General features: G+C 48.8%; 3 long non-coding RNA genes across 4 annotated transcripts; 2 read left to right on the top strand and 1 right to left on the bottom strand.

Moving 5' to 3' along the window:
* Positions 1-316: 316 nt before the first annotated feature.
* On the bottom strand, positions 317-11585 carry LOC107053670. Of its 2 annotated transcripts, XR_005861116.2 has the most exons (3): positions 11162-11585; positions 10205-10297; positions 317-5033 (listed from the first exon to the last, which is right to left on the bottom strand). It is a non-coding gene; the product is annotated as an uncharacterized LOC107053670 (long non-coding RNA). The 2 variants fall into 2 exon arrangements; XR_001467161.4 differs by lacking the exon at positions 11162-11585 and having other exon boundaries at positions 10205-10612.
* On the top strand, positions 5201-6892 carry LOC121111216. The gene is made up of 2 exons (XR_005861117.1): positions 5201-6141; positions 6643-6892. It is a non-coding gene; the product is annotated as an uncharacterized LOC121111216 (long non-coding RNA).
* Positions 11586-11657: 72 nt separating the features above from the next.
* Positions 11658-13316, top strand: LOC121111217. Its single transcript, XR_005861118.2, has 3 exons — positions 11658-12207; positions 12369-12500; positions 12876-13316. It is a non-coding gene; the product is annotated as an uncharacterized LOC121111217 (long non-coding RNA).
* Positions 13317-13716: the final 400 nt, after the last annotated feature.

The following is a 13716-nucleotide window of genomic DNA, read 5'->3' as shown; positions in this document are numbered from 1 at the left end:
CTCAGCATAGGCACGGCGTCGTGAAGCAGAGCGCCCCGTACACGCACGAAGGCTGCGCTGTGGATCCGGTCACTGTGTTACTGAGCGCCGCCGCCGCTACGGACAACCCAGCCCTCTCCTGCTCGCAATTCTTAACTACAGCAACCCGTCAAACTTTTATTTCTCGTTAAGCCATATGGAAAACCATAGCGCTTTGCAGAACAAGCGGGATGTCATAATGGAGTGACAGCAGCTGCGACGTGCCAGTTTGGCACGCTAACAAACACATCTGCTGGTCTCACGTGGTGGTTCTCTTTCGGTTCTCCTGAAATAGCTGTTTGCAAAACCCCGCCCTCTGCTGCTCCATCAGCAGTGCTGCCCGCCCTCCTCCGGGCCCCCCGGGAGCCGCTCGGTGCGCGGTCGCTGTGCCCGCACGGCGCTGTGGCAGCGCGCAGGTGGCCGTGCAAAACCGCGTGGTCGATAAGCTCGTTGCACGCTGCTGGTGATGCCCGCTGCGGGGCTTGTGACAGACGGAACCCCGGGGACACTCACAGGGCCCTAACGCTGTGCTTCCGTCTTTTCGAGCTGCTGGATTAAGCAGCAGTGATCTAGATTAGCAGCTGTTCGGCTGCCGTTTGACCACCTGAAATAGACTCAGCCTGACCCCGAATCCCAGAGAAATGATGCTGAGATGCGCTGCTCCTGGGTGACCACCAGGAAGTGCATCATTGGAAAGTAGTGTTAATGTCCTGGGACATTACAGCTGTGATCCTCCCACCTCCAGCAGGTGAGGACGTCAGGCCATGCTGCGCTCACCTGCCCTGAATTCCCCTCCAGCCAAAATTCCTCCAACCCAAGCGAGGGCTGAAGCATCTCTTGTCACTTGGCAAAGGTGGCGGGGGCAGGCTTCAACCCACTTCAGCAATTTTAAAGTGATGCATGAGATCCGTGCAGGTTAAATAAGTATCTTTTATAGCTGAGAGAGACAGGGAGGCGGTTCCCAGGGTGACTCACAGCAGCAGCCTGAGATACCGGGTTTGGAAAAGGGTGAATCACCTCCGAGTGGTGCCTCTGTGCCTTTCATTCCTGGATACCTCCACTGGGTTGGATGAGGCTGGTGCAATGGGCCCCACTCCTGGGCGTCGGTGGTGGGAGCCCTCAGCCTCCTCCAGCAGTGACTCCCAGAAGACAGTGAGCAACATCAGCTGCATTCAGAGCAGCAGCTATGGCTGTGGCTCATACCATCCTTGTTTAGGAGCTGAGGAGGTTCAGAATGCCCTGAGAATTACTGGAAAATGGAAGAGCTGAGCTTGACTGATGGGAGTTTTTTTTTTTTTTTTTTTAAACACAGGAGATGATAAACTTCTGGCAAACGTTGCCAACAGGCAGCCTGCATCAGCACGTGCCATGCTGGGAGGGCTGAGACTTGCAGCAAGGAGCTCCACAGCAGGCTGCGAAGTATGGGGCTGTGCCCTCCAGCCCCCACACACCCCAAATTACCATGATGTCTGGCAGCACACAGTGAATATTCCACCTTTGGGAACGGAGCTCATCGTGCCACTCCCAACCCCATAAATATGAGCATGCTCTTCGGGCTAATGAGCATACAACGTACTGGGATTGATGTGGTGGAAGAGACCGCAGACCCATGAGAGTCCTCAGGAAATATCAAGGCTCTGGAAAAGCACTGCTAACAATGCACCAGCTTTGGTTTGATGTTTGTGTGCAATTTATTTTCTGTGTTTATGAAAATTTTCTTCGTCTCTCTCCAATTCCTGTTTGGCTGCATCATGTGCAGGCAGAGCATGGGGGGGGGGGGGGAAATATGGAAAGAGAATCAAAAATGGATGTTTTCTCTTCGCAGAAGTCAGCTATACCAGTATTAGCTTTCATTTGGATTCAGGGCAAACCTGAGAATCAAAGGAAAAACCCCTTGGTCTTTTCAGATCTATCTGCAGACAAAGAGCTGGGATTTCCCAGCTGTCTGGGGTTGGTTTTTCTCCAGGCCGTTGTCTCTTTCAGCGTTCTATTTCCTTTCCTTTTGATTTTGACTCCTTCCATTGTAACACATAATCAGCGCTTTTGCACACAAATAAAGCTGAAAATCCTTTTCCAAGCAAAGGCCAGAAGCATTTTGTTTTGAAAAACCCAAACCAGAACACATTGATACAGCACAAACGTCCCCCTCCCCCCACACACACTTTTTTTTCTTCTTCAGGATACTATTTCTGGTTTCTGGCAGCACATCAGTCCTGATGGGACGATGGCAAGAGGTCCCTGGGTGGGATGGAGCTGCTCAAGAGGTGATGCAGGTTCACACCCCTTGGGCTGGGCCAGCCTGGAGCCTGAGTCACTCATCATGCATTTGCTTCTCACTCTGCTATTGGCTTCACTCACACACTGGGCAGGTCTCCTAATCCTCCTGCAGCTGGCACAGATGATGCTTTCCTGCTTCTCAGATTTTCTGCTGCGGTCTCTCGAAGAGAGATTTGACATTGAGTGTCTGGCACAGGGAAGTAGGGTTTGGTTGGGCACATCGATGGCTGCGGTGGGGACCTTCTGTCCCACCTGCTCCACTTGGGGTTGAGCTGCCTGTGTTGCCGTGAGGCTGACAGGGCCTTCAGCTCTGCCCCCTGACAGCACAGTGCTGAGCTGTGCTGCAGGCAGATCCTGAGCTGCATGAGTGCTGGGGGCTGTCTCTTTGCCCTCAGTTGCACAGCAGCAATACATCTCCCTTCCACATGGCCAGCTAATACAGACATTTCTAACCCAAATGTTTGCCAGGACACCATGTGTGGTGTCAGCACTCTCTGGTCTGTGGGAGGCAGGTCAGCTGCCTGGCCTCGTGGCACCATCTCAACACAAAGGGCAGTAGCACACATACTTACAGATGCTCTCGCTGTTCATTGCAATGCTCACCTGCAAAAGACTGCCCAAAGCACATCAAACAGTATATATTTGCCAGGCTGGGATTAGGCATTGTAGCTCTCATGCAAACCTCACTTCAGACTACGTTGGCCTGTTAAATGCGGTCAGTTCCCCTCTGTACAAGTGCTACAGAGGGGAAAGGAGCTGTTTGTGATCATGAGGGGCCTCAGTGCAGCAAAAATGAGGGCAGTACTCATTCAGTGTGTTAGCTTAAAGATAATCCCTTTGCCTCTTTAGTTCAAATGCAATTCTCCCATCATCAGCAAAAATCACTGACATCCCTGGCAGCTGGCAATGACAGAGCACCTCCCAGGAAAAGTAGAGCTTTACAGCTGCTGAAAGTCTTCCTCTTTGCTCTTGTGTTTGAAAATAGTTTTTCCATGGCTGAGGGGACAGGGCTAGGCAGCTCTTTGGGAGGGAGACAGGGACACCAATGCAAAACCGTTCTTACTGCAAAGGTGATTGCAGAGTAGGCTGGCAGCAGAGGGAAACAAGGAGCTGAGCTGCTGGAGAGCTGTGATTGAGCCATTGGGAGAGGGGGTGGCAGCTAATTCCAGTTAAGGACATGAGGGGCAGTAAATGGCACGATGCATTGCCAAGAAGGCAATCACAGTGACAAACAGAAGTGAGATGCCTGGCGGTGCAAATCTCAGCAAAGCTCATGCAAAGCAGAGTCTGTCCGTAAGGGCTACACGTGCATCTGATTTCCCAAATGTCAGCTCTGTAATAGCTGGATGAGGAACTTGGCTTCGTGAAACAATCAGCATCGCTTATTTCAGCATTTAAAACTACAGCCAGTGGCTCAATGTCACCTGTACACACTTCCCTGCTGGTTTATGCCTTCTGTCATATGAACCACAAACCACCACCCGTTTTTAATTTCTGACTCTGTTTGGGATTTCCGAATGCTTTTGGAACCTATCACAGAATGCCAGCAGTGTGACAAAGAGCAACAAGTGTCACTCCACACACTGACCTCCCCTCCACCACCACGACAGCTACCTACACAGCTAGCGCCAAGCATGGCGGCACGACCCTCTCAATTTTCACCACAATAAAACAGGTCTAAAACCGTCCCTTCTCCCTACCACATGCCTGCAGGAAGCACAAAGGTTTCTCTGTTCCAGTTCCTTCTCAAAAAGCCAGCTCCTGCTGTTTTCCTGATCACACCAGTTGAGTCCCCTCATGCTTCCTGCTCAGCTGAGTAGTGAGTCAGAGCACCCAGATCAGACCTTCAGTTCCTCCTCTCCTCATGGCTGCTCAAGTCCCGCTGCAGCAGGACATGGCTCTTGGGGGGAGGGGGGGGCAGAAGGTTCTATGGTAGCCCTTGGACTTCCCCATTACAGCAGCCCTTTACCCTCATCCCCAGCCACTTTGCTCAGGGCAGGAGCCTCCTGGAGGCTCAGGCTCCGTGGAGGGGAAAAGACACAGCTGGAATAGGAAGAGTTTCAGAGCACTCACCCTTTCCTCCCCTGAGGACACCCAAGATGATAGCAGTCCTTTCTCCCAGCTTGCTGACTGGCATTACATTCAGATGTGCCAGCTGTACGCTACCTACAGCTCAGGTGTCTCCAGAGCCCCTTGCAGTGCAGTCAGAAAAGGCGTTTCTTCTATCAGCAGCAGAAGACCCAGAGTCATGCAAGCAAAAGTAAGAGAAGCCAACTGAGACCATTGGCAAAGCTGCCAGACTGAGCCAGTGCCGCCCACAGAGCAGCCACACTAATTGAAACCTGCTGAAGAAGTAGACTGTCTTGTTAACCACATGTATAGGAAAGCCTCAAGTGAACCTCTTCACGAGTAACCAGTGCAGTGTGCCATATGGCCGAGATCCCAGGAAGCTCTCTGCTGAGGCCCTGGGCCATCCCGCTCTGCTGGGTTCCCACGTAGAGCAGGTATGCAATTTGCTAGCTGCTGGGTACCACGTAGTCAGTGCTCCTCCTAACTCTCGTCTGCGAGGAATTCACATACAGCCAGGTCCAGCACCAGTATGTTACAGTGCAGAGAAGGTCATTGCCTCATATAAGAGTCAGCTGGACCACCTGCAAACAGCTCTGCAACTCCATAGCTTCAGAGGGAGTGTCTTGATAACAGGAATGCCGACATGAGATGGAAGTCTATGGATATCACTAAAAAAAAAAAAATCAGAAACCAGAAGTGGTCATGGAATAGAATCACAGAATCGTTAAGGTTGAAAAAGACCTCTAAATCACCCCGTACCGCCACCAATCCATCACCACTGTGCCCATTAACCACGTCCCTCAGTGCCACATGTGCCCTTCCCTTGAACACCTTCAGGGACAGTGACCCCACCACATCACACTTCAGATGAGAGTTCAGAGCAAACAGTTTCTCAGGTTTTCCCTTTCCTGTTGTTCTCTCTCCATAGCATAGTGGTCCATCTGAACTTGTTTTGACATCCGTATAAAGACGATAGCATTGACATGCCCAAGTACTGATCCATCTGCCTAGAGATCCAGCTTATTCCTAAATTGCTCAAGTACGCCTCATGCCACAGGATCACATACTCTGCCGAGGGCATACATCTTGGCAACAAGTCTGTGCTGAAAGGGCTGATTGTGATGCATTGTTGTGTCTGTAGGCACATGCTTTGCCTGCTCGGGGCAATGATGCTGCTCATTTCAGCTTAAAGGCATGGGGCATTTCCAGGTACCAGCAGTTCATTTCAGGGGGGTTGCATGCTCCCCTAATCAGTTGCCCTGCTAAGTAAGTTTGCCTTTCACCACCCTAGTAAAGCAATGCCTCCTGGAATCATAGAAACCCCTCTGTGCAAGTTTGCATTTAAGTTCTGTATGTTTCTATTAATTTGAATGGAGAAATGGTTGCCAGGAAACATGACGAGGCAAAGACAAGAAAGATACAGCCTAAGAAGACATTAAGTGAAAGCTTTCCAAGGAGTGATAAGCTCTGGAGACTGGTAATCCTGATGAGCTTACAAGAACTGATAGACTCCAGAGCCTGATGTTGAACAAGGCTGCCAGCAAACATCAGCATCTTCAGCAGGTTGTATAACTCAGATCACACCCACGAGGGCACTGGCTGCTGCATGCAAGTGAAGACTATGGAGTCATGTATGCACCTGGTGAAACAAAGCGCCCTCTGAAGGGATTTCTAAACACCTGCCTAGAACCCACTGGTGCATCAGGATGACCTCCTGCTTCTGAGCAAACACGCTGGGGTTGGCCTCCCAGCTCCAGCTGGGCAACAACAGTGAATGTGAGTGAGTACACAAGTCATGAAGTGAATGCCTTCTGGGAATAGTTACCCGCTATTTCTAATAACAGCTTGATCCTATTAATAACAACAGCTAATAGAAGATAGTATAGAGAATAGTGGCCATAATCTGTTTCTTCCCCTAACAACAAAAAAGGGAATTATAACATCTGTTTGGAAGAAACATTAAAGATGGTGTATCACTCATAAACCTTAGTGGTGCGTCCTGCAGATGCTGTCAGTGCAGGACAGCTTCTTTGGCCAAACAAGCCACCTGCCATGGAACAGTTCGTGGAAAGCCATGTGACATCTTTGCTACTGCTCACAGCAGTCAAAGGAAGAGGGTCCCATGTGAGAGGCAGCTAACCATGCTGCTCCATCACCCACACACCTCTACATGCTTCAGTGTATGGCTGAGGACTGCAGACTGGCAGACCCAACCCCACCATTAGGCACACTCCTGTTTGCAATCTGCTATTTTTCTAAAGCATGTGCTTGTTTCAGGTGTCTCCACAGGTGATGCCTCAAGGCTGCTGCTGATGTCCAGGGAAACTATGCAGATTCAGCACTCCTAATGTGGAAAAACAACCACGTGTTACAAATTGCATCGCGCCAAAAAAGATAGCAGCAACATTTTTACCTTGCAAGCCTCCCCCTGGATATGCCTCCAGGTAATCTGTGTACCCATCTCTCTGGGACTGTCATGTCTGTACCTCCACTTAAGGAGCAGATTTCTCCATACGTGCATAAAGAATGTGAGTTGTTTGAATTACTATTGCAACCAAACTAGCTCTATTGAGTCAGGCCCAAAGCATCCTCTGATTAAGCACAGGCAGCAGCAGATGCTTAGAGACTGAAAGAACAGTCATATTATCTCTAGCCTCTTATTTTTAATAACTACCAATAGTGTCCTCATCTGTGAAGCACTCCTCCCAAAGTGCTTAAAGGCCTGAACCCATGTCACGCAGTCATGTACATAAAAGCAGCTCTGGCCCTGGATAGAGCCTGCAGCCCAAGAGGGAGAACCCCAGCATCCAGATGCAGGCACAGAGGTGCCTCATAAGAAGTACACCCAAAGCACTGACCGCAAAGCTGAGAACCAAATGCAATCCCTTGAGACTCAGCAAAGCTTGTTGGGAACAACCAAACTAACAAAATAAACACCTTGACAGGCAAAACGTGGTTCCAGACTTTCCAGTGGTGTTCCAGCCCCGATGGCTGACATTTCACACACACACCTGGCCTCCGTGAGCACACACACCGCATGGCACTAACACACACCTCACTGAAGCAGCACTCGAGCATAACTTCCTGCTTCAGCAGACGTGTTCCTGTTATCTCTGCTAACTCCTTCGGCCTCTGCACACTGATGTGAGCCACATCATGATTTACTGAGACGCAGCACACTCTTCTGCTGGTTTTTTTTCCCCTTCTTCACTGTCACCACTGTTTAAGTCCTGGCTGCGAGAGCACTCTCAGCACCATCAGCTGATGCTGGCAGCCCAATGAGCTGCAATCAGCAGATGCTTGCAATCAGCAGCTGGCTTCTAGCTCACACCTCGGGCAGACCACAAAGCACTTCACTTCTGTGCCCAGCACCTCATCTGGGAGCAGAAGACCCTCAGCCCGTGGGACCTCATGAGCCCATGGATCGCCTGCAGCCATTGTGTTCATTTAGTGCCTAAGTAAAATAAACCAAACTGGGTGTGATTGAAGATAAAGGGCAAAGTGAGCTAGCTCAGCTTTAACAGTATTAGTCATGAATTTTCACTCACTTAAGGTTCTCAAAGCTTGTTTTCCTTCCCCCTCCCCCCCCCCCCCATGCCTTTCATCTGTGTGAAACACAGGTGATGTCAATTGTGCTGAGGCAGTCCCAGAAATTTTGCTTAGCTCTGACATTTCCACCTCTACCTCAGACTTCAAGGAAAGCCTGCAGGATGTCAGCAGCTGTAAGGCTGAAGGAACTTCTTTCCAGATCCTTTCTGCCAGTGCCAAATTGTTACCAAATCCCCATGTTTCAAGCAGAAACCTTCCTAGTTCAGAAAGCGGTGTGCTTTTCTGTCTGCCTCCCCATGCATCAGCAAGCAGAGAGGCTGCCCAGCGAGGTGGTGGAGTCACTGTCCCTGGAAGTGGCTAAGAAATGTGGAGATGTGGCACTGAGGGACACGGTTAGTGAGCATGGGTTGGTGTTTGGACTAGATGATCTCAGAGGTCTCTTCCAGCCTTAATGATTTCTCAATGGCCTGCCTCCTGTGTCCACTGACGCTTCCAAACTGCTCTGCCAGCAGCTGGGAAGCCAAGCAGATGCCACCTTTGTCTGGAAGGGCGGCATTTAGAAAGCCACAGAGAATCAAGTGGGAGTTCTCCATGGCTGCTTTACCAGAGTTACTAGAGAGAAGCAGTAAGAACCTCAGGATTAAATGCCATCAGTTTAGCAGATAAGTTAATTACAGTACAGATAGAGTGGATGAAGGAATGTGTATCAGGCAATCAAGTAACACAACACCTACTCAAGTTAAACTCCAGGGACACACACTCCCTCGCCCCAGAGAAGTGTCTCTGGTGTGGCCCCACACACAACAAGGTGAACATACCAGCTCCTCCACTGCTTCCCCTGGCCTCCCTCATTCTCATGAAGATCAGAGTGCTTTGTTGTTTGTTTTTGTTTTTTTTTCCCCCACCCCATCTGATGCACAAAACATACTGGACTGGGAATCAGGGAGTCTGGATACTCATTCACACTCTACCAGTGACCTATAGGTTAACCTTGGCCATGCCCTCTTGCTCCTTAATGAAAAGGAACAATCCCCATCTTAATGAGCCTTCTGCAATACACCTATACTGCAGTTTATGCTATGCATACTGAAGGAATAATTGCACCTGCCTAGATCCCCAGAGTTTTGGGGAATTGGTTGTTTCCAGTGTATCCAAAGACCTACTTGATTCTGTGCTTTCACATAAGAACATCTTGCAGATGGAGAAAATAAATAAATTTCAGATCAGAATACTTAAATTAAGCAATATGAAAGTTTGCTATTACTTTGTTTGCTCGGTGATGAAACAGCAAGGAAAATATAGCCACTGGAAACCTTTCAGCTGTGATATCTGCTCTTCAGATATCAAGGGAGATGAGAGCTGTTCAAATGCAGTGAGGTTCCGTATGGACATTGTTTGAAGATCAAACATCTGTAACTACCTCAAACAGGACAGCCTGCCAACCACCACAGGGACATGGTCACACTAACACAAGTGCCAGCTTTTCTATTTGTCTGCAAACAGAGGGGCCAGAGAGTTGCTGAATCTCTCGCTGACCACAGAAGCCAAAGAACAGTAAACTTCATGGGTGATAAGAATGATACCAATCAACAAGGAAACCAGCTGATTGATTCATAAGCCACACACTGCCATGACAGAAGCACAGGGGTTACCTAAGTGAAATGAACTCGTCAGGCACTGCTAGCACACAAATATCCCTACGTCTAAAACCACCTAACCAAGATAGAAGCTCAAGGACAAACGCCATCACAGTGAGGACTTGCCTCCGGCTCCTCAGATAACACTGCCTAAGCTCTGCCCTCCAACCTGAGATCTGTGAGGTCACCAACTGAGAAATACCCTGGCTTAGCCAAAGACAGCCCACATCAGAGCTGCTCTGGTGTAGAGCCTACAGATCCAGCATTAAATTGCTCAAAGACCCTAGAAACAAAGTTCACATAGATATCTTGGAGAGGACATAAAAGCATTTCAGATAGCAGCTACATCCCCAGAATCAACTCACATGCTTGAAGACTAACAGTATCCCAGCAATAGAGACATGACATATTGGCTCTGGGCAGCCTAGTCCAGTAGTTGGCGATCCTGCACATAGCAGCAGGGTTGAAACTAGGTGATCATTATGGTCCTTCTCAACCCAGGCCACGCTATGATTCTATGATATGGTAGGTCAGATTACCGCATCATCATTAAGAGAGAAAATTCCACAAGCCCTCATTGTAAATAAGGCCAGGGATGCCAAGTCACTCCTTCCCCCAAACACAGGATGTTCTAGAATTTCAGAAATACTTACAGGCTGTAGACTTTCAGAATTGCTTCTGGTTCCTAATCTTCTTTGCCTTAGATCTTCTCCTTCACTCCCTCCAGAGCAGCAAACAGCTGGAAACTAGGGAGAATTGCAGAAGGTAACTCTCTACTCACAATAATCATGTTTTCTTTCCTGAAAACTGGGCATTGGTATGCTCCCCTTCCCTTACATGGTAACAATCATAAAAAGCAGTTTCCAAATACATCTACTTCCTCTTCTCTCTAGCAGCTGTCTCACTAGCTTTCAACAATCAAAGCTTTAACCACAATCAAAGACCTGAGGTTAAATCTCTAGATATGCACTCAGAGCCTTGCTGTAAGCCTATTGTTCCCCTAGTGCATCATAGCAGCAGCCTACACATTCACAATCCCAGCTCCCATATGACCTTTTGGAGGCTCCTAACCCAGCAGGTCCCTTTTATAGCAGAGCCTCACTGCTCAGCTGCCCTTCATTCACCAGCACTTCACTCCCCACACCTGGAAGGATGAAAGAGGCACAGCTGAAGCTCAGCCTGCCTCCTTGTAAAGGGCCAGTCCAATTTTCCTTAGCAGAGAAATTACAAGCTTGTGCTAGTTTCAGTACAAGCTATCCAAGATGTGCAGTTGAACCCAAAACAATATCTGAAAGAAATCTGTTAGCCTATTTGTTTGAACATGAGAGTGATCCATCATCTTAGCCCCGAACAGAGGACATGGGGAACCACTCCAAGGTTTACACATGCTGAAGGTCTGTAGGTGATCTTGGGAATCCTGCCAAAGATACTGTGAAGGGCTCAGTTTTCAGAGAGCCAGTTTCCACCATACTAGAGTACTTGGGAAATTTTGGCCTTCGTCCACTCAAGGTAACCCAACTGAGGGGGAGGGAGCACAGCTCCAAATTACTATTCAGCTGGTGTTACAAATGGCATATTTGAGGCCACTTTCTCATTATCATACAGCTTACTGCATTTTGCCTGTGTGCTTTAACTCAGCTCGGATGAAGCCTCAGGGATGTCTCCTGGTCATTTGGGTCTTCATCAGAACACAGAGTACACAGTGGGGCTGGAGCCATGAGAGAGCACGGCAGTGGGGAATGGTCCTGTTTTGTTGGGTCACCGAAGGAGGTCCTTTCTTTGTGACACGTGTGGGTAAGGTGGTGGTCACGGTAGGACTTTGCAAAGCTCTCCCCTTCTACATCATCAGTGCAACTGCTTTTGGAGAGAAGGGAGAGAGAGTGCTAGTTTGGTGGAAATGCTGGCAGAATCCTGATGCCCAGATCTTTTATCTGAGAGGAGATTTGCTGTTCGAGTCAGCTCGGTGAACAAGATGAAATTTGATTAGTCAGTTGTCTTCTGTGCCAGGATGGCCAGAGATTATTTCAAAATGCTCTTCCTTTGGCCAGATATTTGATAGAGTGCCACATAATATATTTATTAAGGGAGTGGAGAAATCCTGACTGGATAAAAATAGCAGGGCCTGGATTAGAAACTGGCTGGCAGATGAGGAACAGAGCTTCACTGTTGCTTCAGGTTGCCTGGTGTCACCATAAAGATTCTGTACAGTGTTGGCATGAGTCGGCTAAGCTGGGGCAGATTGACACAGAAGGCACAAGGCTGATGTGGAGAAGCACAGTGAGAAACACCAGCTCTTTTGGGTGACTGGCTGATGTCTTGATCAAGAGAGGGAACACACAGACAAAATAGGCTTTCACTGAGCTCTGCTCCTTGCAGCCCAACAAAGCTGGAAAACATGCCACACGAAGGGAGGTGCACAGAAGGGTTTGCTTTTCTGCCTTGTTAGATGGCAAGTTTGTGCTCGTCATACCAGGAGGAGCAGTATCCGTGGTTCTCACATAATTCACGGGAAAAGGACAACCGTCCTCCCTGCCCTGCACCCCCACCCCAGTTTAAAATGTCTTTTGACAGGATCTTTTTTTGGCCAAAGGTAGTTTCCTGGATGAACTGGCACCTCCTACCTCCAGTGATGTTCCTAGTGGACAACCAAATATAGGTAAGAGACTGGAAGTCCCATTCTCCACAAACCATTGCGTTTTGCTCCCTCTTTGGATAGGTACAAGTACCCCCTTGTAGCCACTTCTAACAAAGGTACCAGTTCATCCTCAAGTGCCAGTGTGCTATGAGCCCCATGCCCTAAGGAGCTGTTCTCCGCAGAGGACCACCACAACTGCCAAGCAATTGCCCTTTGGGATCCAGGCCCAGGAGATGGCTCCTTCAAACACAGAAGACAGCTTCTAGCAGGCACTGGGGGTGGAGACACATCGTGACTGAGGTGCAGTGTTTGAGGTATGCTTGGAGGGCGTAGTCACCTCTGCTCACAACACAGGTGTCACACCATTCAGTCACACCAAACTCGGAAGGTGGTTTTATACACTCAGACATACACACATGCATGCACACACAGCTTCTTCCATGACTTCTTGTCACGTGCAGTCTATCGCCAATATGGCCAGGGGAGCATTCAGGTAAATTAATTTAAATGAAGACTGTTATGCTGATTATCAAGATCATGTGCAAAGTCTGCCAAGGTCTGTGTTGTGCCAGGTGCTATACAACCCACACCGGGAGATGCTCACCGCCTCCAAAAGCTTATGGTCTTAGTAGAGACTTTGACTGTGCAGGAAGGCTGGATTATGTGAAAGTGGGATAATTTATTCACAGGGAGAGGCTGAGCTGGAATTAGAAGCCCCTGTGTCCCGAGCAGGATCTGGTATGTCCCCTGAGCATCGCCACCTACAAATCATCGATACAGTCTTTAAATAGGCATAATGAAAAGCCTCCCTGAAACCGGCCGCACAGAATTCCTGCAGACATTTTGTTCTTTCTCTGGTTACAAACCATGGGTGTGTAGGGCTGTTCCAGCAGCTGCATGCAAGGCTTCGGACGTAGCAACAGCTACAGAGTGGCTGTGAGAACGACTCCTCTTGTACGCAATCATACATCAGCACGCCCTGCGGTGCTATAAAAAGAGCCTGCACAGAGACCACAGCGCTCTTTGTCGACTGAAGACAGAGCTGGAACAGCATCGCCATCCTTGTATCAGAGAGGGAACTGCAGGGGCAACGCGTCCCTCTTTGCTCACCTTGATGACACGATGAGGTTTGCATCATTTTTCAGTATTTGTGAAATCTGAGGAGAGGGAGAGGGGGATTCTTCCTCCAAACACATACTGCTATAAAGGCATAAACTCTGGGAGTAAACGTGACTTTCCAGGTGGCTACAGGTAATGGCAAAGCTATCTGACGTACCTCTTTCCAGAAAATACAACTTGGTGATGGATTAATATGAGCTCTCATGTCTTCTAAAGTGGTGGCCTCACTATTGGTGTGGCATGGATGGTGTAATTAATGCTTTGTGCTCTAAACACAGAGCTCATTCCTACTTTGCATGTGTTAAAAAACAGCGCAACGTCACTATTAATTTGTACTCTGAGTACTCAGCTGCAGGTCATCGAATAAACTTTGGGGCCTGGGGAGAGCTCACTTGGTACAGCATTGTCTTC

This window comes from Gallus gallus, chromosome 6, assembly GCF_016699485.2.
Source record: "Gallus gallus isolate bGalGal1 chromosome 6, bGalGal1.mat.broiler.GRCg7b, whole genome shotgun sequence".
In the NCBI taxonomy this organism is placed as follows: domain Eukaryota; kingdom Metazoa; phylum Chordata; class Aves; order Galliformes; family Phasianidae; genus Gallus; species Gallus gallus.
This window is presented reverse-complemented; position numbering and strand designations above follow the sequence as displayed.